The sequence below is a fragment of the Tachyglossus aculeatus genome, chromosome 2, assembly GCF_015852505.1.
Source record: "Tachyglossus aculeatus isolate mTacAcu1 chromosome 2, mTacAcu1.pri, whole genome shotgun sequence".
Classification (NCBI taxonomy): Eukaryota; Metazoa; Chordata; class Mammalia; order Monotremata; family Tachyglossidae; genus Tachyglossus; species Tachyglossus aculeatus.
In genome coordinates this window covers 32,970,611-32,991,479 of record NC_052067.1, presented here as the reverse complement: position 1 = coordinate 32,991,479, position 20,869 = coordinate 32,970,611, and the positions used below count along the sequence as shown (strand labels likewise).

At 43.3% G+C, this 20,869-nt stretch overlaps 1 non-coding gene across 1 annotated transcript; it reads left to right on the top strand.

Annotated features, from left to right (window-relative positions):
- The first annotated feature begins 381 nt into the window (after positions 1 to 381).
- LOC119924767 lies at positions 382 to 500 on the top strand. The gene has a single exon (XR_005449463.1). It is a non-coding gene; the product is annotated as a 5S ribosomal RNA (ribosomal RNA).
- The last annotated feature ends 20,369 nt before the right edge of the window (positions 501 to 20,869 follow it).

Sequence of the window (20,869 nt, the reverse complement as noted above, 5' to 3'; positions counted from 1 at the left end):
GAGTCTTTTAATGTTTTTCATTTAGCATTCTTTCATAACAGCACTCTTAAATGCCAAAGCTAATGTTTAAGGAGCCTTTTCACTTCACAGAAATATGCTGGTTTTGCCGGATGTGTGCCTGAAGCAGCGTACATGTGTACTGTGTTTTTGGCCCACTGTAGCAGCGCCACACCCCAGTACACACAGCTGATAATGATAATAATAATAATGGTATTTGTTAAGTGCTTACTATGTGCAAAGCACGGTTCTAAGCATTGGGGGGATACAAGGTGATCAGGTTGTCCCACATGGAGCTCACAGTCTTAATCCCCATTTTGCAGATGAGGTAACTGAGGCTCAGAGAAGTTAAGTGACTTGCCCAAGATCACACAGCAGACATATGTCTATGGCCATACCACCCTGAACGTGCCCGATCTCGTCTGATCTTGGAAGCTAAGCAGGGTCGGGCCTGGTTTGTACTTGGATGGGAGACCACCTGGGAATACCAGGTGCTGTAGGCTTAGCCCCTTCCTTCCTCTCCCCCTCCTCCCCCTCTCCATCCCCCCATCTTACCTCCTTCCCTTCCCCACAGCACCTGTATATATGTTTGTACATATTTATTACTCTATTTATTTATTTTACTTGTACATGTCTATTCTATTTCATTTTGTTAGTATGTTTGGTTTTGTCTCCCCCTTTTAGACTGTGAGCCCACTGTTGGGTAGGGACTGTCTCTATATGTTGCCAATTTGTACTTCCCAAGCGCTTAGTACAGTGCTCTGCACACAGTAAGCACTCAATAAATACGATTGATGATGATGATGACATATGGGGGAGCTGGGATTTGAACCCATGACCTCTGACTCCAAAGCCCAGGCTCTTTCTACTGAGCCACGCATGGATTTGGCTTCCATGCTACCCCTCAAATAAATGCATCATGATCTCCAAGTGTGTTACCAAAGGTCAAGGTTGGGGAGTGATTGTAGGGAGTGATTGCCTGGCAGACATCAAAGGCTTCGAAGAGACTATGCAGACTGTCAGAGAATATCAGTGCCCTTGGAAAGGATGGGATGCATGGGTGACTTGGAGCCCATTGACACTGATGAATGGAATTTCACCATCCAGAACTATCAGATGTGGATCTGATTAGCAGGAATGAGCCAAAAACTGTGGAGGAAAACCATGCCAAAGTCAATGACCAAGATGCCTCAACCAGGAATATCAGGTTGGACATGTATTGACATTATCTGAGGAAGTGTTTTGAGGACTGAAACTCTAAGGCCATCAGAGCTCTGCATTACCAAATGCCAAAATTACCAAATACCAATTTGGTATTACCAAATACCAATACCAATAATTACCAATTACCAATACCAAATTACCAAATACCAATTGCCAAAAAGAAATGCATATGCTGCAAAGAAAAAGGCCCAGAAACAATGGCATCAAGATTCTGTGCCGTTCAGGAGTCGGATAGGGAAGTTCAGAGGGCTGTCAGAAGTCCAGGTCTTAGAACTAGAGTTTCTCTAACACGTTCTCTAACAACGGTCATTGCTTTAAAGGCACATTTCTTAGTCCTGCTAGAAAATCTTAAGGAAAAAGTAAAAGTCTGTTTTAGCCTTAAAAGGGGGAGGAATAAGAAGATAGCCTTAACTTCCGCTCAACTCTTGAGAGAAGAATTGCCCTGTCCTAGAAGCTAAGGGCAGAATCAAGATGATTTTCTTCTTTCCATACTCCCTTCTCACCCCACAATTATTTGGGGTTCCCTGAGAATCGACTAGTCACTGCCTCTAGTGAAGCTTTGTCTGAGAGTCTTCTAGACTGTGAGCCCACTGTTGGGTAGGGACCGTCTCTGTATGTTGACAACTTGTACTTCCCAAGCGCTTAGTACAGTGCTCTGCAAACAGTAAGCGCTCAATAAATACGATTGATTGAGACGTAATGGCAAGCCAAAAGGTGTTCCATTTGTCCCTCCCCTGCAGTCCATCTCCATCCCAGGACATCATCAAATGTGAGAATGAAGGAGGCCTTAAGGGATGGGGAAAGAGGAGCAAGAGGAGAGTGGAAGCTACTTAAGAGAAGCAGCGTGGCTCAGTGGAAAGAGCACGGGCTTTGGAGTCAGAGGTCGTGGGTTCAAATCCCGGCTCCGCCACTTGTCAGCTGTGTGACTTTGGGCAAGTCACTTCACTTCTCTGGGCCTCAGTTCCCTCATCCGTAAAATGGGGATGAAGACTGTGAGCCCCACGTGGGACAACCTGATTACCTTGTATCTACCCCAGCGCTTAGAACAGTGCTTTGCACATAGTAAGCGCTTAACAAATACCAACATTATTATTATTATTACTTAAAGCATCAGGTATTCCTAACCACCCAAAACACATATGCTAAGTCTCAACCCCAGAGGTCAGGGGGCTCTAGGAATTGTTTCAGGCCCTACCTATTCTTCATGGTAGAAAGCCATCCGCAGGCTTTATTATAACAACGAAGGGCTCATAGGACGTCTATCATAGACCCCTCCTACCATTCTTCATGATGTTCAGCCAGGTTTGGATAGTAAAGAGAGTCACTTTCCAGCAAAAGGCTCTATTTGGGTCTTCCTCCTGCCACAAGGAGTGGGGCCCCTAAATCACCGGAGCTCTGGGGCAGCTCCCCTGGCTGCCAGAATTTTACACACTGTATAGAGCATGGGTTTAGGAGTCAGAAGGTCCTGGTTCTAATCCTGGCTCTACCACTTGTCTGCTGCGTGACCTTGGGCAAGTCACTTTACTTCTCTGTGCCTCAGTTATCTCATCTGTAAAATGAGGATTGAGACCATGAGCCCCACATGGGACAGGGACTGTGTCCAACTCAATTATTTTGTGTCCACCCCAGCATTTAGTACAGTGCCTGGCACACAGTAAGCACTTAGCAAATACCATCGCAGTTCTGCCCTGGTGGCCTCTCAATACCTCTGGTGGAAGGAAAAAAGATCATATAGGAAACTGAGTCAGAATGGTCTGGCAGAGAGTTAAAGCAACAAACAATAACAAAATAAAAAAAAAACATTCCCAGCCAGAATCTGGGATTAAGTTTATATGACTTAATTCCTCACTTTAAAGCCAGGCCCTTTTCCTTCACTTGATCATTGTTTTATGGACATCTGTATCATCCTTGAACACATCCGCCACATGTCTGCTGTGTGACCTTGGGCAAGTCACTTAACTTCTCTGAGCCTCAGTTATCTCATCTGTAAAATGGGGATTAAGATTGTGAGCCCCACGTGGGACAACTCGATCACCTTGTATTCCCCCTCAGCGCTTAGAACAGTGCTCTGCACATAGTAAGCACTTAACAAATGCCATTATTATTATTATTATTATTATTATTCTTGAATACAATTGTACAATCCCTGATATTTCTTCTGGTTAGTTAAATGAGCAGCATTTTATCCACTTTATTCAAATGAGAGCTATGAATTCAGTACACTACTGTCTGTGTCCGTTGCTCATTGAAAATATCCCAAAGTAACTATCAAGGCATAAATAACTCAGGAGGAAAGCTGTGCATTGGTTTTACACAACAGATGGGCAGATGACATTTGACTTTTTAAATTATCTGCCACCAGAAACAGATTGGGAAAGTTATATAGCCATCCAAACAAGATAGTAGATGGTCCCTATAAGCTGCATGGTGGGGGGGGAGGGAATTACATAGAATACTTACATTTGCATATGTATATTTCCCCATAGAAAATCCATTGAATAAAATACCTGGGGTTACTTCACTTGTCTGTAGAAATTATAACAACAAAGGGCTCATTTGACATAATAAGCTGCAAATACTTTCAGTGTTAAAAACTAGAATTGGATTTTTAATGCGTTACTAAATATGATGGAAAGGCAGACCTACTACCTGGTATTAGATTAGACAAGTATTTGGGGAATTATGGTGATTACTTTGTCATCCCTGAGTACTTAGCGCTGTGTACAATGCAAAAGATATTTCCCCACAGAATGTCTCCATTTTAACTGACAATACTGGGACTGATTTGCTCTGCCTTCTACTGCTATTGGTTCGTTGATTGATTTTTCTTCCCTTGGGTGCCTCAGCCTATTTATTCAGCACAGGTACTTGGGAGCAGTCTTCCTCATTTTCTCCCCAGAGGCAGCCCGTACCATATGGACTCTGTGGCTTAATAGCATTAATCTTCGAAGTAGTCTTCTGAAGAGCCACAGCAATATAATAATAATAGTGACTTGCAATTTTATATTTTTAAAATATGTCCATTTTTGTCCCTTAAGTGGCAGAATTGTTCTTGGGTTCAAAAATGACACCACTGATGGTGAGACTTCAGCCTTGAGTGTGAATGTATTTTGAGAGAGAATCTCTTGAAACCCGTACACTTGGTCCGTGGAAATGCAAAGTACAATTCTCCTGGCCCCTTGCCATTTATCAGTGGATGATTTACAGTGCATCATTGGAATTATTAAGAATGGGGAAAATATTTACTTGACAAGAGCTTCCATGTAGTACTTCATGTTGGACTAAATTCACATATTCTGCTGCATCTACTCTTAGCTCCTGAGTACTATGCTTACCCTAAACTCAGAAGCTGTTTGGGTGTGTGGCTCCTAGGTACGGAAAATAAATGCGACACACACTACTCAGACTCATCCTGTGCTTGGGCAAGAGAAAATGAGAATTTGGTCCATTTCATTTAAATAAACCAAGATGCTGAAATCATCAAAGCATGTTCATTGTCCGTTCATATTCCCAAATGATGCTCTCCACAACAAATCGACATTCAAGTTCTGTCTTCGTGAAGTGTTCCTCATATTCCATTGAGTTGCAAACAACTTCGAAGACCTTCAACCAAATCTGTATATTTGTGAATTATTTGTTAAATTTGTAACACAATAACAACTGAAAATCCAAGCTTACATATTATGAAAAGGTCTGCTTACAAACATTTTTCCACTTTTCGATCATTTTCATAGCTACCATATGGGGCAGTAAAATTTTATCTAGAGAAAAATACTTGCTGCCAGAATGTCTCAGTTTTCTCAGCGTGGCCACACTGGCCTGTGGTGACCTTCACCTGGAATTTGAAATTTGTATGCCTTGGCAGGATTTTGATTTTTGTGTATAATTGTGTTTTGTTTTAATTAGGTTCTGCCTGAAGTCCTGAAGGGAAAGGGCAAGCCATTTTTCCAGTCTCCCTCACTCCCCTCCCTGCCCCTACACTAAAGGATGCACTGTTTCTCACATAATAATAATAATACTAATAATGGCTTTTGTTAAGCACTTACTATTCATTCATTCATTCAGTCATATTTATTGAGTGCTTACTGTGTGCATGTGCCAGGGACTGTACTAAGTGCTGGGGTAGTTACAAGATAATTGGATAGGACACAGTTCCTGTCCCAAATGGGGCTCAGTCTTAACCCCCATTTTACAGATGAGAAAACTGAGGTACAGAGAAGTTAAGTGACTTGTCCAGGGTCACACAGCAAACTAGTGGCAGTCAGAGAAGCGGCATAGCCCAGTGGAAAAAGCCCAGGCTTGGGAGTCAGAGGTTGTGGGTTCTAATCCCGGCTCTGCCACTTGTCTGCTGTGTGACTTTGGGCAAGTCACTTCACTTCTCTGTGCCTGTTACCTCACCTGTAAAATGGGGATGAAAACTGTGAGCCCCAACGTGGGACAACCTGATTACCTTGTACCTACCCCAGTGCTTAGAACAGTGTTTGGCACATAGTAAGCGCCTAACAAATACTGTAATAATAATAATAATATAATTATAATATTTTATATTATTATTATTATTATTGTTAGTGGCAGAGCCGGGAATAGAATTCAGGTCATTCTGACTCCAAGCCCCGGGCTGTATCCACTGGGCCATGCTGATTCTCTATTCTCTGCCCATTTCCCCTGTGAGTCGGTATACTTAGTTTCTTGCCTATCCCCTCCAACTAGATCCATTTTAATCTATGAATCAAATTTATAAAAAATTCTTTCAAAAGCTGTAACAGTTGAAATATCATTTTCATCAAACCAGTGTCTATGTTGTTCAGTGCTGCAGGGCACTCCTTCCCTTGTTCGTGGGGCTAATGAAATAGCTCAATTATAGGGTGCTTCATGCTTCACAAACAGAATTGTCAACTAGATTTTGGTTTTAGAATCTTTGTTACTGGAGATGCTGATGAGCAGGTAAAAAGAACGCAGTTTGATCTTTCAAGTTCCCAGAGTGCATTTACAGTGTTGGAAGTTAGAAAAAAAATCTTTTGTCTTGCAAATTGAGAAAATTGGTTATGGAAATCACTGGGAGAGAACAGGTGTGCCACCCCTCATTGTCATTTTTTTAAACACTTTCGTGACTGCACTTTAAGTTTGATATTATATTGGTTTTTCTGACAACTTTAAAAGATAAAAATCAAGACTTTGGCATATAAATTGAACAATTTAGACAGTGAATCAACTGGATGGAATGTCTCTTGGAAAGCTTGGGGGAGGATACTTGAAAAATTAGCTCCTCAGGAACTCGATGCTTCTTTCTAAGCCGATCGGTGAACCGTTTACCAGTCCTGAGAGTAAGGAAGAGCAGTTGTGAAAAAAGGAATATGACACACAGGTATCTGGTATTCCCACCAACAGGGAGACTCTGCAATTCTGCTAGTTTTGTGATATGCCTTCTGAACAGTAAGGTTCTGATATTTTTAAAAATCCATTTGGAATCGAAAGATGGCAATATGCTTCAGTATACAATATGGTTCTTTAGACTTATCTGGCCTTTTTCCTCCAAAAAGTTTTCTACTTTATTCTCACATCATCCCTGTGGGGAAGAGAGAAGACATGTTTTATATTAAGTGCTTAGTACAGTGCTCTGCACACATTAAATATGATTGAATGAATGAATATTCTTATTAAACCCATTTTACAGATGGAAAGAACAAAGAGCATCGAGCGATTGAATAAAAATGGTGTTATTTTTTAAGCACTTACTGTGTGTTAAGCACTGTACTAAGTGCTGGGGTAGATACAAGATTATCAGGCCAGACATGGTCTCTTTTCCTCACTGGGCTCGTAGTGTAAGTAAGAGGGAGAATGGGAGAATTTTACAGATGAGAAAACTGAGGCACCGAGAAGTTAAGTGACTCTCCCAAGGTCACACAACAGTCAAGTGACATACTCAAAGCTACAAAAAAGCAAATCGGGGACACAGATAGAGCTCCCAGATTTCCTGGTCTTGGCGTACTCCATCCCAATCCCTCTCCACTAGACTAGGCATTGCCTTTTTGACTCCTCAGTCCCTGAGTGGAGATTTCAGCAACACTTTGTTCCACTCCCAATGTGAAACAGACAACACAGGCTTCAGAACAATGGCAAAAGCCTAGTGTTTGAAAAAAAATTAATGCTGGGACCTTCCAGATCTTTTTTCCTTTGACAAAAACTAAAGCAAAAGCTTTGATTTCCAGAAAAAAACACTAACAGTCCAGAAAAAAACAAAGAAAATCAGCTCCTGCCAAGCATTGCACTGGGCACATTAGCAATGTACCTTTCTTAAAATCATCATATGCCTTTAGTACCTGGAGAGGAAAGTTGAAGCGGAAGACAGTGATTTTGAAACAGTGGCGGGATGTTGAATATTCATTACTATTTTGATGTAAATGAGAGTTTCAGATGAAGTTGTTTGGAAGAGGTGCTTTTAGAAACTTATATGGTTATGAAATAGCTTATTGGGTTGTTGGTGAGGCCCCAGCTAGTTTTCCTGTTTACAAGTCTCCCAGAAAGTTTTCTGGGATAAAGTTTTGGCCCAGGATTTCAACTATTTTCTTTCGACATCCACACCAAACCAGAGCTGTGGTTTGACTTAGTGCATTAGGAAATCACCGCTTTGTTTAATTGGCCACAGGCTCTATCAGGCCGCCTCATTCAGCTGTGTATGGCAGCCAAAAAGCCTTATCAGCTCATCAGATTCTGCTTTTCTTTGAGGTGACTTCAAAACAAGGCTCACTGTTCCTTAAGAAACAAAGAAAGTGCTGTCCCTTGTAGAGGGGAGAGGGAAGGGAGAAGGAAAGGTCACCAGTGACCTCCTTGCAGTCAAATGCAAATGATTCAACTCGGGGCCAGCTTCAGACATTTGGCTTACCTGAAGTAAGAGCCCAATGGACCACCTATTCTCAGGGAACCTTGTGATGTCTTGCATAGTGCCATGTGACATCATATTAAATCGGGGGGCCCTGGTAGTAAACCAGGGCCACTCTCTCTGATCTTGGACAGTACCTGGCCTCCCGCTGGGGGGATATGCTAGGTGCCAGACTCAGGGAGATGGGGAGCTGGATGGGTGACCCCAGCCAGCAAGCACAGTGTATTCATTCATTCATTCCATCGTATTTATTCATTCATTCAATCATATTGAGTGCTTACTGTGTGCAGAGCACTGTACTTAGCGCTTGGAAAGTACAAGTTGGCAACATGTAGAGATAGACCCTATCCAACAACGGGTTCCCAGTCTAGAAGGGGGAGACAGACAACAAAACATATGGACAGGTGTCAAGTCATCAGAATAAATAGAAATAAAGCTAGATGCACATCATTAACAAAATAAATAGTGTGAAGCAGTGTGGCCTATTGCATATAGCATGGGCCTGGGAGACAGAAGGACCTGGATTCTAATCCTGGCTTCACAACTTGTCTGCTGTGTTACCTGGGGCAAGTCACTTCACTTCTATGTGCCTCAGTTACCTCATTTGTAAAATGGGGATTAAGACCGTGAGCCCCATTAGGACCAAGGACCGTATCTACCTCAGCACTTCGTATAGTGCCTGGCATATAGTAAGCACTTAACAAATACCGTAAAAAAAGTTCTCAGCTCAGCTACCACTGAACTTCAGGATGGGGGACACGAGCCACCCCGCTCCAAGGAAACACTGCAGGAAATGGTCCTAAGCCATGCAGAAAAACAGTGATGAAGTCTTGCTTTTTGCCTCCTAACCAAGGCTGAATACTCCTGTTTTCTGAAGTTTTTCCCTTCCTCTGCTTCCCTCCCAAGCGTCTTGGCTGCAGGAGCTGTGAGTTGGCAGCGTGGATACTGCCGCCTCGCCACCCTCCTCCCTAGCAGTGGCTTCACTCTGCTTCACCCAGTCTCAACCTTGGCCTCACTCTGAGAAGAGAGTTGCTCTGGAGTAGCGGGCCTTAGTGCTGAGTTTCCCGGGCCACTTGCCGGAGCACCGCTCAGGGCTGGGACGACAGCTACGGACCCCTATGGGCGGTGGATTCTCAAGGAACAGGTCTCAGGATGCAGACAGATGGAGAAGGGTGGGGCCCCTGATGGGCTGTATGTCTCTATGCCTAGCCCCCGGAGCTGGAGTTGAGGCTGGACTCCATGTTCCTCCACTTGTTGCCTGCTCCCCTGGACCCTGGTTCCCTCAGCCTCCCACCCGCTCACCCACTCCTGCCACTCCTGTTTTCATCGTCTGCCTTGTGGTATTTAACAAAATTACCCCCAAATGGCAGAGATGTTTTCATTTCAAAGAACAGGGGAAGGGAGAATCACAAAGCAAATATGGAGACCACCATACAGTGTCAGAGGGGTGTTGGCTGGCATTTTGCAAATGGACTGTAGTCACCTTGAGTGGCCTGCGTGTATGTGTGTGTCGGGGCAGGGGGATGCATCACCTGGCCTGGCAACCAATTACCTTACTTGCGCCGTAAAGCCGAGCCTGGTTCTATATGTTTGACCACTCAACAGCTTTGACACTGAACCACTCCCTCCTCCTTGAAACTCTGTCAGGCCTCAGTTTTGCTGACATAGTACTAGCCTTGTTCTCCTATGTCTTTGACTGCTCATCAGTTTTGTTCACTGGCCCCTCTTTTGCGTCTCATCCTTTAACTGTGACTGCTCCATAAGGCTCTGTTCTGCCCTCCTGTGTTTCTCTAGTCCGTCTCATCTGTTAACAAGATTTCATCAATCACTTCTAGGAGAACAATTTCCAGAGGTACCTCACTAACCCTAATCTCTCAGTTCCTAGTCCCACATCTCATTTTGCTCTGAGACATCGCCACTTGCAAATTTATTGTTATTCGTTCAGTTGTATTTAGTGAGTGCTTACTGTGTGCAGAGCACTGTACTAAGCACTTGGAAAGTGCAGTACAGCAATAGAGACAATCCTTGCCCACAATGGGCTTGCAGTCTAGAAGCGGGGGAGACAGTCGTCAAAACAAGTAAGCAGGCATCAATATAAATAGAATTAGAGATATATACATAAGTGCTATGGGGCGAGGAGATGGGGGAAGAGGTGACGTGGGAGGGAGAAGAAGCTGAGGAAAAGGGGGCTTAGACTGGGAAGGCCTCTTGGAGGAGGTGCGCCTTCAGTAGGGCTCTGAAGTGATCCTTGTGCACCCTTAGCCTGTGGGAGAACTCATGCACGGTAGAAAGATGACATAACATGACACGCTAACATGGCAACCAGGGAACATATACAGTGATTATCATTATTATGGTATATGTTAACTATTTACTATGTGTCTAGCACTGTTCTAAGCACTGGGGTAGATCAAAGTTAGTCACGTTGGACATATCCCACCAGTATCTGAAACATGTCTAAACTGAATTACACCTTTCTTCTCTTAAATCTAATCTTCTTAACTTTTCTATCTGTCAACAACACCTTCACCCTCCTTGTCCCAGAATCCTGCAGACTGGATGTCATCAGTGCTTGGCACATAGGGCTTAACAAATACCATTATTATTATTATCTTGGAATCCTTTCTGTTCTTCAACTCTTATGTTTCAACCACTGTCAAAATTCTTCCAGTTGCTCTTCCACTGTGGCTTCTGGATCTGCTCTTTCTTCTCTATCCAAATAGCTACCACCTTGCTACAAGCTGTGACCACATTGCAGCTAGACAATTGTATCAGCCTCCCTGCTGGTCTCCTGGCCTCCAACCTCACTTTCCTACAATCTAATCTTGATACTGCTGCATGGACCATCTTTTTGAAGTGTTGCTTGGCATACATCTCTCCACTCTTCATAACCCTCCACTGGCCTCACGGGTCCCCATGCATTAAACAATAGCTCGTCTCACTCGGCTTCAAAGCTCATCGCCAACTCACCCCACCTTATGTAGATCTGTTCTCTTTACTGACTACTCCCCAGCTCATTCTTTAAGTTCCTCCACAGTTATCCTTCTGTCTTACTCCTGATTCTCCCACCTCTGTCCCCTTGTTCATGCTGTCCTCCTGGTTTGGAACTCACTCCCTTCCTCCCCAAATCTGACAGATCCATAGCCCTCCCGAATATCCATATCCCTCATAAAATCTCCCACCTCCTCCAGCTTTCCTTGTTTAATTACAGCATTACAAGCCGTATGAATAATAATAATGATAATAATTATGGTATTTTTTGAGTGCTTACTATACATCAAGCACTGCACAAAGTGGTGGGGCAGATACAAAGATAATCAGGTCCCATAAGGGGTTCATAGTCTGAGGGAGGACGGGTATTGAACCCCCACTTTTCAGAAAAAGGAACTATGGCACAGAGAAGTTAAGTGATTTGCCCAAGGTCACAAAGCAGGTAAGTGGTAGAGCCAGAATTAGAACCCAGGTCCTCTGACTTCAAGGCCCGTGCTCTTTCCACTAGGCTGTGCTGCTTCTCATGGGCACATCTGTACATCACATGTCCTAAACAGTAGGGAGCCCACTAGATATAACACCCTTAATTAAGCAAAGCTGCAGTATTTGTCACATTACCAGGTGTGGCAGTCAGCAAACATCAGGCTAAACATCCTCAAATACATAGTAATAGTAATAACTGTGGTATTTGTTAAGCGCTTACTATTGCCAGACACTGTTCTAAGCACTGGAACAGATACAAGTTAATTGGGTTGGGCACAGTCCCTGTCCCACATTGGACTCACAGTCTTAATCCCCATTTTACAGATGAGGTAACTGAAGCGTAGAGAAGTTATGTGACATGCCCAAGGTCACACAGCAGACAAGTGGCGGAGCCAGGATTAGAAACCCAGGTCCTTCTGACTCCTAAGCCCTTGCTGTGCACTCAGTAAGCACTTAATAAATGCTATTGACTGTTGAGTGATTTATGACTTGAACAAGAGTAGAGTAATTTCGTAAAAATAAAAAGGAGATTGTTATAAAAGTAGAGTGGATGGCAACCATAGATGGAGCTGCTTTGGAACAAATTCTCCAAATATTTGTGAATTTTAAGAGTCCTTGAGGATCAATTTTAGGCAACGTTATGTTTATTGCTGTGCATTCTCCAGTTGTGTTAATAGAGTCAGCACAGAATAAGTACCAGCCTGTACCCAAATTCGGTAATATTGCAGAATGAGTCTCCAGCAAAAATAAAATCCTTGCTCTTCCTGCACCATTTCCTTTCACATTTGGAAGAGATTCTCTCCAGATTTAACACCAGGGCAGATGCTGGCAGCATTTGATAGCCTTTTTCAAGGGAGGAGGTGGGGACCCAGATACTCCTGCCCAACGCCATATGGACCAATCATGGCTAAGCCGGGGTTCTCCTACCCACTCTGGCTGCTTCATGATAATAATAATAGTGATGGCATTTATTAAGCGCTTACTATGTGCAAAGCACTGTTTTAAATGCTGGGGGGATACATGGGATGAGGTTGTCCCACGTGGGGCTCGCAGTCTTCATCCCCATTTTACAGATGAGGGAACTGAGGCCCAGAGAAGTGAAGTGACTTGCCCAAAGTCACACAGCTGACAAGTGGCTGAGCCGGGATTTGAACCCGTGACCTCTGACTCCAAAGCCCGGGCTCTTTCCCACTGAGCCACGCTGCTTCTCTCCCCCCATCATCATCATCCCTGTCCCTTACAGAATGGATCCAGATAGTGTACCCAAAAATGGTCTAATGGTCTAAACACCATTCTGTTTCCCATGCATCTTGGGGTTTCAAGTCCTATAATGATAAAAGCCAATTTCCCAGAGCAAAGTGTGATTTTCCTGAGGTATTGAGTTTATATCAGATGTCACAGAGACCCTCTTTAGAGGGGCAGGGCTTTGAGGGGACATGGGGGGAAATAAGTTGAGGAGAAGGGAAAGAACGGAAGAGGGCAGGAGTGGAAAAGGGAGGAAGGGAAGCAGTAAGGAAGGAGAGAGAAAGGAAGGGCAAGTTCATTCATTTGTATTTATTGAGTGCCTACTTTGTGTAGAGCAGTGTACTAAGCGCTTGGAAGAGTACAATATAACAATTAATAGACACATTTCCTGCCCACAATGAGCTTCCAGTCTAGAGGAGTGAGTAACTGTCTTTACCTTGCCTCACTCGGTCTCAACAGTGCACCCCATGGGATCACACAAGCACACAACCACACCTTCCTGTCTCACAAGCCTGTATCCTTGGTGTTATCCTCAACTCATCTCTCTCATTCAACACACATATTCAGTCTGTCACCAAATCCTGTCGTTTCAACCTTCACAACATCACTAAAATCTGCCCTTTCCTCTCCATCTAAAGTGCTACTGTGTTACTCTAAGCACTTATCATAGCCTCCTTGCTGAACTCCCTGCCTCCTGTTTCTTCCAACTCCAGTCCATACTTTACTTTGTTGCCTGGATCATTTTTTTTTTTTACAAAACCATTCACTCCTCATTTCCCCACTCTTCAAAAACCTCCAAGTCGGCAACATATAGAGACGGTCCCTAGCCAACAACGGGCTCACAGTCTAGAAGGGGGAGACAGACAACAGAACAAAACAAGTAGGCATCAAGTCATCAGAACAAATAAAGCTAGATGTACATCATTAACAAAATAAATAGAATAGTAAATATGTACAAGTAAAATAAATAGAGTAATAAATCTGTACAAACATATATACAGGTGCTGTGGGGAGAGGAAAGAGGTAAGGCAGGGGGGACGGGGAGGAGGAGAGAAAAAGGGGGCTCAGTCTGGGAAGGCCTCTTGGAGGAGGTGAGCTCTCAGTAAGGCTTTGAAAGGAGGAAGAGAGCTAACCTGGCAGGTGTGCAGAGGGAGGGCAATCCAGGCCAGGGGGAGGACATGGCCAGGGGTCGACGGTGGGACAGGTGAGAATGAGGTACAGTGAGGAGGTTAGTGGCAGAGGAGCGGAGGGTGCGGGCTGGGCTGGAGAAGGAGAGAAGGTGAGGTAGGAGGGGGCGAGGTGATGGACAGCCTTGAAGTCAAGAGTGAAGAGTTTTTGCTTGATGTGTAGGTTAACTGGCAGCCACTGGAGATTTTTGAGGAGGGGAGTAACATGCCCAGAGCGTTTCTGCACAAAGATGATCTGGGCAGCAGCGTGAAGTATAGACTGAGTAGTTAAGGTGGTTATAGTATTTCTTAAGCACTTACTGTGTGCAGAGCACTGTACTAAGCACTGGGAAAGAGTCTATGGTGAGAATTAGACCCAGATCCTATCCCATGAGGGGCTCACAATCTATGAATAGAGATCAGGCAGACACATTGGGACCAACAGAATAATAAGACATTAAAAACAGCATGAGACAAGGTCAAATACATAATATACAAAGTAAAAGTACAAGTTGGAGGAGCAGAATTTCAGGCTGCTTGTGATTCAGTGTCTGTGGCATACCTGAAGTCACAGCAAAGGTTAATCACCTTCCCAAGATTGTGACAAGGCCACATGGTGAAGGTAATGCTTTCGTTTTCACTCAATCAATCGTGTTTGAGTGTGTACTGTGTACAGAGCACTGTACTAAGCGCTTAAGAGAGTATAATATAACAGAGTTGGTAGACATGGTCCTTGCTCAAAAGAAGCTTTTCTTCCAGGGTAGTGGAAAGCAGGATGGGATGGGGTCTCCTCGACGGTGTGTAGGGGAACCAGTGCCAGTTTCTGGGGAGGCAGCATGGCAGGCACGTAGAGCTTCCTGGGGGCAAGCGGAGAGTGTGGTTGGAGGGCCGAGGGCACACAGTGGGGCACCGTTGCAGTTCCCAAATGTTTCTCTCTGCTGGAGGTGAAGAGGTACACACAGAACAAGGTGGGTACAGTCAGAGAGTTCTTCAACCACGGTAGGGCATGGGGGTGAGAGCAAAGGGAGGCAAGTTGCAATTGCCAAATGTTTCATGCGTTTGGAGATGAAGTCAATGGGAGGAAAGTCAATGGTGTCATTCCCACAGTGCTCTGCCCATGGAGTCCATGGTCCCCATGGTCAAGAGTAGATCCCTATGATTGGGAGTATGGAAACTAATGGCAATATCAAAATGCTGGTTTTAAGTGCAGACTCCCCCTAGTCTAGTTCTGGTCCTTATCCCAGAAATTGCAAAATCTATGTATTTTTTTTTCCCTTCATTTAAGGCCCAGCATATGGATCCTCTTCTTTGGCCTAAGAAGCCTGGTTGCCATATTTACTTTCAGGTGGGGAAGTGATTAATGCCTCTGTCCTCTCTACCTTCCTTTTTAATCTTTTCTTCTGACCTCCCCTTTGCCTTACTCGGTCTTTTTGGCCCTAATTCTTATAAAGGAGTTCAAATACAAAAATACCTCAAGATAGATTTAAATGGTCTTTTGAGGACCGGATGTTAAGAATTGGACATACAGTATATTGAAAGGAGCCAAAAGGATCTAGAGAAGATCAAATGAAATGTCTCTGAGGGTTCCTTAAATGCAAATTAACGTTCAAGGTGGCTTAAGTCAAACTCTTCCTTAAGCCTACACAAATGCACCAGCTTAATTGTCTGTCTCTTTTTGAGGTATTTTTAGACTCTGAAAATTGTCTATTAAGTAAAACTTAAATAATAGGGAAAGTTTCAGGGTAAGGTACAGACACATTTATTTTCTTGAGTTAATCGGAGCTGTGGGTTTAGGCTGATCTGCAATTCAATTCAGTGCAGGCCAAGCCTCTTGATAGCAGCACCTGCCTTTGTTAAATTGACAACAGACTGTATTTATTTGAATGCCCTCTCAAACTATAGAATTACACTCTGAAATAGCTGGGTGTTTATTTCATTGGCTGGTGGTGCCTGGTGTATCAGGAATTCTCTCTCTAGGGTTGTTAAGAATTAGGAGAAATAATCCTGCACCTGCATGTCATGTTTTGTTGGGTTTTTTTCCAAAACACATTTCACTAAGCCCTTCAAAAGGATTGGTCTTCTCGAGACTAATACTGTGCCATTGGAAAAAAAATGGGATTTATGTGAACACCCAAAAAATAAAAGCATTTGAATCTAAGCTAAAGGAATTCTTCTTTAGACACTATGTATTTTATTGATTAGTTTCTGGGAATATAAGAATCCTCGATTTTATCATCATATCTTCCCCAAGGTGGAAGTCTATTGTCTCTCAGCTGACCCCCTGAATCAACTACCCTTGCCTCTCTGTATATAATTGTGGTATTTGTTAAGCACTCACTATGTACCAGCTTCTGTACTAAATGTTGGGGTAGCTACAAAGTAATCAAGTTGGACACATCTTTGTCCCACATGGAGCTCACAGTTTTAATCCCCATTTTACAGCTAAGGTAACTGAGGCACAGGGAAGTTTAAGTGACTTGCCCAAGGTTACAGAGCAGAAACACTGTGGAGCCTAGATTAGAATATGTATATGCCCTGCTTTGATGCTCCTGCTATTTTCCAGCTCTGGTCTGTCTAGTTGAGCAGAGGACTCTTATATCATTTGTTGCAATTTGCTTTTGTTTTTTGTGGAGATTTTTTGGGCTTTTCCCTTGGTTTGTGAATTGAAATGGAAAAGGTCCCTTTAGACTGTAAGCTTATTATGGACAGGAAATGTGTCTACCAACTCTGTTTTATTGTACTCTCCCAAGCACTTAGTTCAGTGCTCTGCACACACTTAGCACTCAGTAAATATGATTGATTGAAAATGCCTCTTCCCCAGAAATCTTTACTAAGCCAGCCTGAGTCTCGTACTCAGGTATGGCATACAAAACCAGAGGGAACAGTGGCAACTGGTGCTTTGGGGCCTTGGAAATATTCTATTTCTGTGATTACTGACTGCATTTGTTAATAATAATAATAATAATAATAACAGTGGTATTTGTTAAGTGTTTACTATGTGCCAAGCACTGTTCTAAGTGCTGGGGTTGGGGGGGGATACAAGGTAATCAGGTTGTCCCATGTGGGGCTCACAGTCTTATTCCCCATTTTACAGATGAGGTAACTGAGGCACAGAGAAGTGAAGTGACTTTCCCAAAGTCACACAGCTGACAAGTGGCAGAGCCGAGATTAGAACCCATGACTTCTGACTCCCAAGCCCGAGCTCTTTCCACTGAGCCACACTGCTGTTCTTACTAGCTTTCAGTGTATGCCACTGAGTATTCATTCGTTCATTCATTCATTCAGTCATTTATTGAGCACTTACTTTGCACAGAGCACTGTACTAAGTGCTTGGGACAGTATAATACAACAATAAACAGTGATATTTCCTGCCCACAACAAGCTCACAGTCTAGAGTTGGGGAAACAGACATCAATTCAAGTAAATGAAATTACAGATATGTACGTAAGTGCTTTGGGGTTGAGGGGGGAAGAGCAAAGAGATAAATCAAATTACAGGTATGTACGTAAGTGCTTTGGGGCTGGGAAGGGGGAAGAGCAAAGGGAGCAAGTCAGGGCGATGCAGAAGGGAGTGGGAGATGAGGAAAAGTGGGGCTTAGTCTGGGAAGGCCTCTCGGAAATGTGCCTTCAATAAGGCTTTGAAGCGGGGGAGAGTGGTTGTCTGTCAGATTAGAGGAGTGAAGATATTCCAGGCCAGAGGCAGGATGTGGGCCAGGGGTTGGCAGTGAGGCAGGCGATGCACAATGAGAAGGTTAGCACTAAAGAAGTGAAGTGTGTGGGCTAGGTTGTAAAAGGAGAGAGACAAGGTGAGGTAGGAGGGGGCAAGGTGATGGAGTGCTTTAAAACCAATGGAGAGGAGTTTTTGTTTGATATGGAGATGGGCAACCACTGGAGTTTGTTGAGGAGCGGGGTGAAGTGTCCAGAGCATTTGGGGTACCAGGTGAGAGAATGTGGATGGCTCAGCACAAACCATCGCAACTCCTGTAAGTCACCCATGTGCATGTCCTGGCAGTAAACAGACCTTTCCTCTCTTAACCATTGTATCTGAACAATACTCACGCGAGCGGCAGGGGACCGAAAAAGGTATGCAACTGTATTTTCATGAACAAAAAGTGTACGAGAGATTTCCCCCTCGTGGATGCAGTCTCACCATTGGCAGCAGTACTTTCGAACTGCACAATTCTAACAATGTCTCAGTCTGACTTTGAGGTTTTTGTGTCCATCAAAGTTATCTTGAATTTCTATACCCCAGAACTGTCTTGCCTATTTATTGAGCACCTCTGAATATGAATCATTATACTAGTTGCCTTGGAGAAAACAACAGAAGCAATACTTAAGAGCACTGATCTTGCAGTCCAATGGGGTGGACAGACAGAATTACTTACAAATAGCAGAAGCAGGAGGAAGAACAATATAGCCAGAAATAGTACAAATTAGTAATTAACATTCTCACTCGAGACCAAAGACTCACCACAACTACCAATTGTTCACACCCACTCCAAAATATTCAAATATCACCCATTATTAGCACAGTTTAAGGCAATATGTGGCTTTTCCTTCAGGAACTGCCTTCAGTCAATCTATGGTATTTATAGAGCTGTACTAACTGCTTGGGATAGTACAGTAAAAAAGAGTTGGTAATCACATTTCCTGCCCATAATAAGCCTACAGTCTAGAGAGGGAGACAGACATTAAAATAAATTAAAGCCAACAGAAATGGAAAAGAGAAATGGATGGTAACCATAATAGTGTTACAGGTTATGGCAGAAGATAGGACATTCTGGAGAAAATATATCCATAGAGTTGCTATGAATCGGAAATGACTCGATGACATTTAATAAATAATAATAAGAGAAATGGCAGAGTGTAAGGGTATGTACATAAGTGCTGTGGAGCTGTGGGGGGTTGAGTATCAAAGTTCTTAAGGGGTCCAGACCCAAATGTTTAAGCGATGCAGGGGGGGAAGAGAGAATAGGGTGGGGAAAAGCTTCGTGGAGGAGATATGATTTTAGAAGGGCTTTGAATATGGATAAAGTGGGGGGCTGTCAGATATTAAAGGGGGAGGAAGTTCCAGGCCAGAGGGAGTAGTGGGCAAGAGGTTGGTGGTGAGAGAGATAAGATCAAGCTAGAGTGAGTAGGTTGCATTAGAAGTGTGAAGTGTTCAGGCTGGTTTGTAGTAGGAGACAAGAAATGTAAGAAAGGAGTGCAGAGAGCTGATTGAGTGCCTTAAAGCTGATGATAAGGAGTTTCTGTTTGTTAAGGAGATGGATCGTCAACCACTTGAGGTTTTTGAGGAGTGGAGAAACATGGACTGATTTTTAAAAAAATGATCTGGGCAAGAGAGTGAAGTATGGACTGGAGTAGGGAGAGACAGGAGGTAGGAAGGTCAGTGAGGAGGCAAGTGCAGTAGTCAAGGGCTGGATAGGATAAGTGCTTGGATCAGTATGGTGGCAGTTTGGATGGAGAGGAAAGGGTGGTTTAGAGATGTTGAGAAGTTAGAACTGACAGGATTTGATGACAGACTGAATATGCAGGTTGAATGAGATTGATGAGTCAAGGATAATTGCCTTTCACTAGTTTTCCTCTCAATTTATTTCTGGGCAAAATGAAATTGCCTGTGTGCTCAGATTTTCATATTTCATAATCTCAGTCTCCAAATTGTATAAACACAGCAAAGACACATTTTACATTGTATTATATATATGTATATATATATACATAAATGCATATATGTTTGTGTGTGTGTACACATTCGACATGTCCACATTTTGTTTCAACAATTTCATTCATTCATTCAATTGTATTTATTAAGTGCTTACCGTGTGCAGAGCACTGTACTAAGCTCTTGGGAAGTACAAGTCGGCAACATATAGAGATGGTCCCCACAATGGGCTCACAGTCTAGACATCAGGCTAACAATTTGAATGCTCTACCATTGGCTACATGCTTGGCACATCGTAAGTGCTTAACAAATACCGTAATTTTTATTATTACTACTAAAGCAACCTAGATCCTCCCCTTAATGAAGGAAGGTCTTGAAGCACATTTAGATTTCCCCTCAGAGCCCCAGGTAGCTAATGCATTATCAAAGTATATTCTAAAGATGCTGGGATGAAGATACTTTGGTACTGGCAAATTACAAGATGATTAGCTTCAGCAGGATCAGACTTTGATATTTTTACACTTGGAGCCTTCTTCTAAGCCTCCCCCCTTTATTTGCTCTTACTGCTATGCACAGTTGAGCAGCAGCAGTAGCAAAGTCACCAGTGGGCATGTGTGAATGGGGAGGGGGATGCTGATTGGAATTGTTACTTACTTGCCCTTGGGGTTTGGTAGACCCTGATTTCTTCCCCCAAATTGATGCATTTCTGACAAATGTCACACCTACCACTCCCCTTGGCATAGTTTTGAGTTTTAGTATTATCAGTATCCCAGCATTAAGTAGTAAAAGTTCATATTTGGCTATGTCTGATTATTCAGAGTCTACTTTACTACACCGTGAATGATCCAAAAGTCTTCCTACTTCTCTCTTTTTTATTTGGTATTTGTTAAGTACTTACTATGCTCCAGGCAGTGTCCTAAACACTGGAGTAGATCCAAGCCCTGTTCCACATAGGGTTCACGGTCTTAATCCTCATTTTACAGATGAGGTAACTGAGTTACAGAGAAGTTAAATGATTTAGCCAAGGTCCTACAGCAGACAAGTGATGGAGCCAGGATTAGAACTGAGGTCCTCTGACTCCTCCCAGGCCTGTATTCTTTCCACTAGGCCACACTGCTTTCTCTCTTTTTGCCTGGCTCTGGACCATTTCTTTGCTTGTTTATCCCAAACTGAGCTAAGAATAAGTAGAAGGGAAACTCAAATCCATTATTTTTTTTTCTTA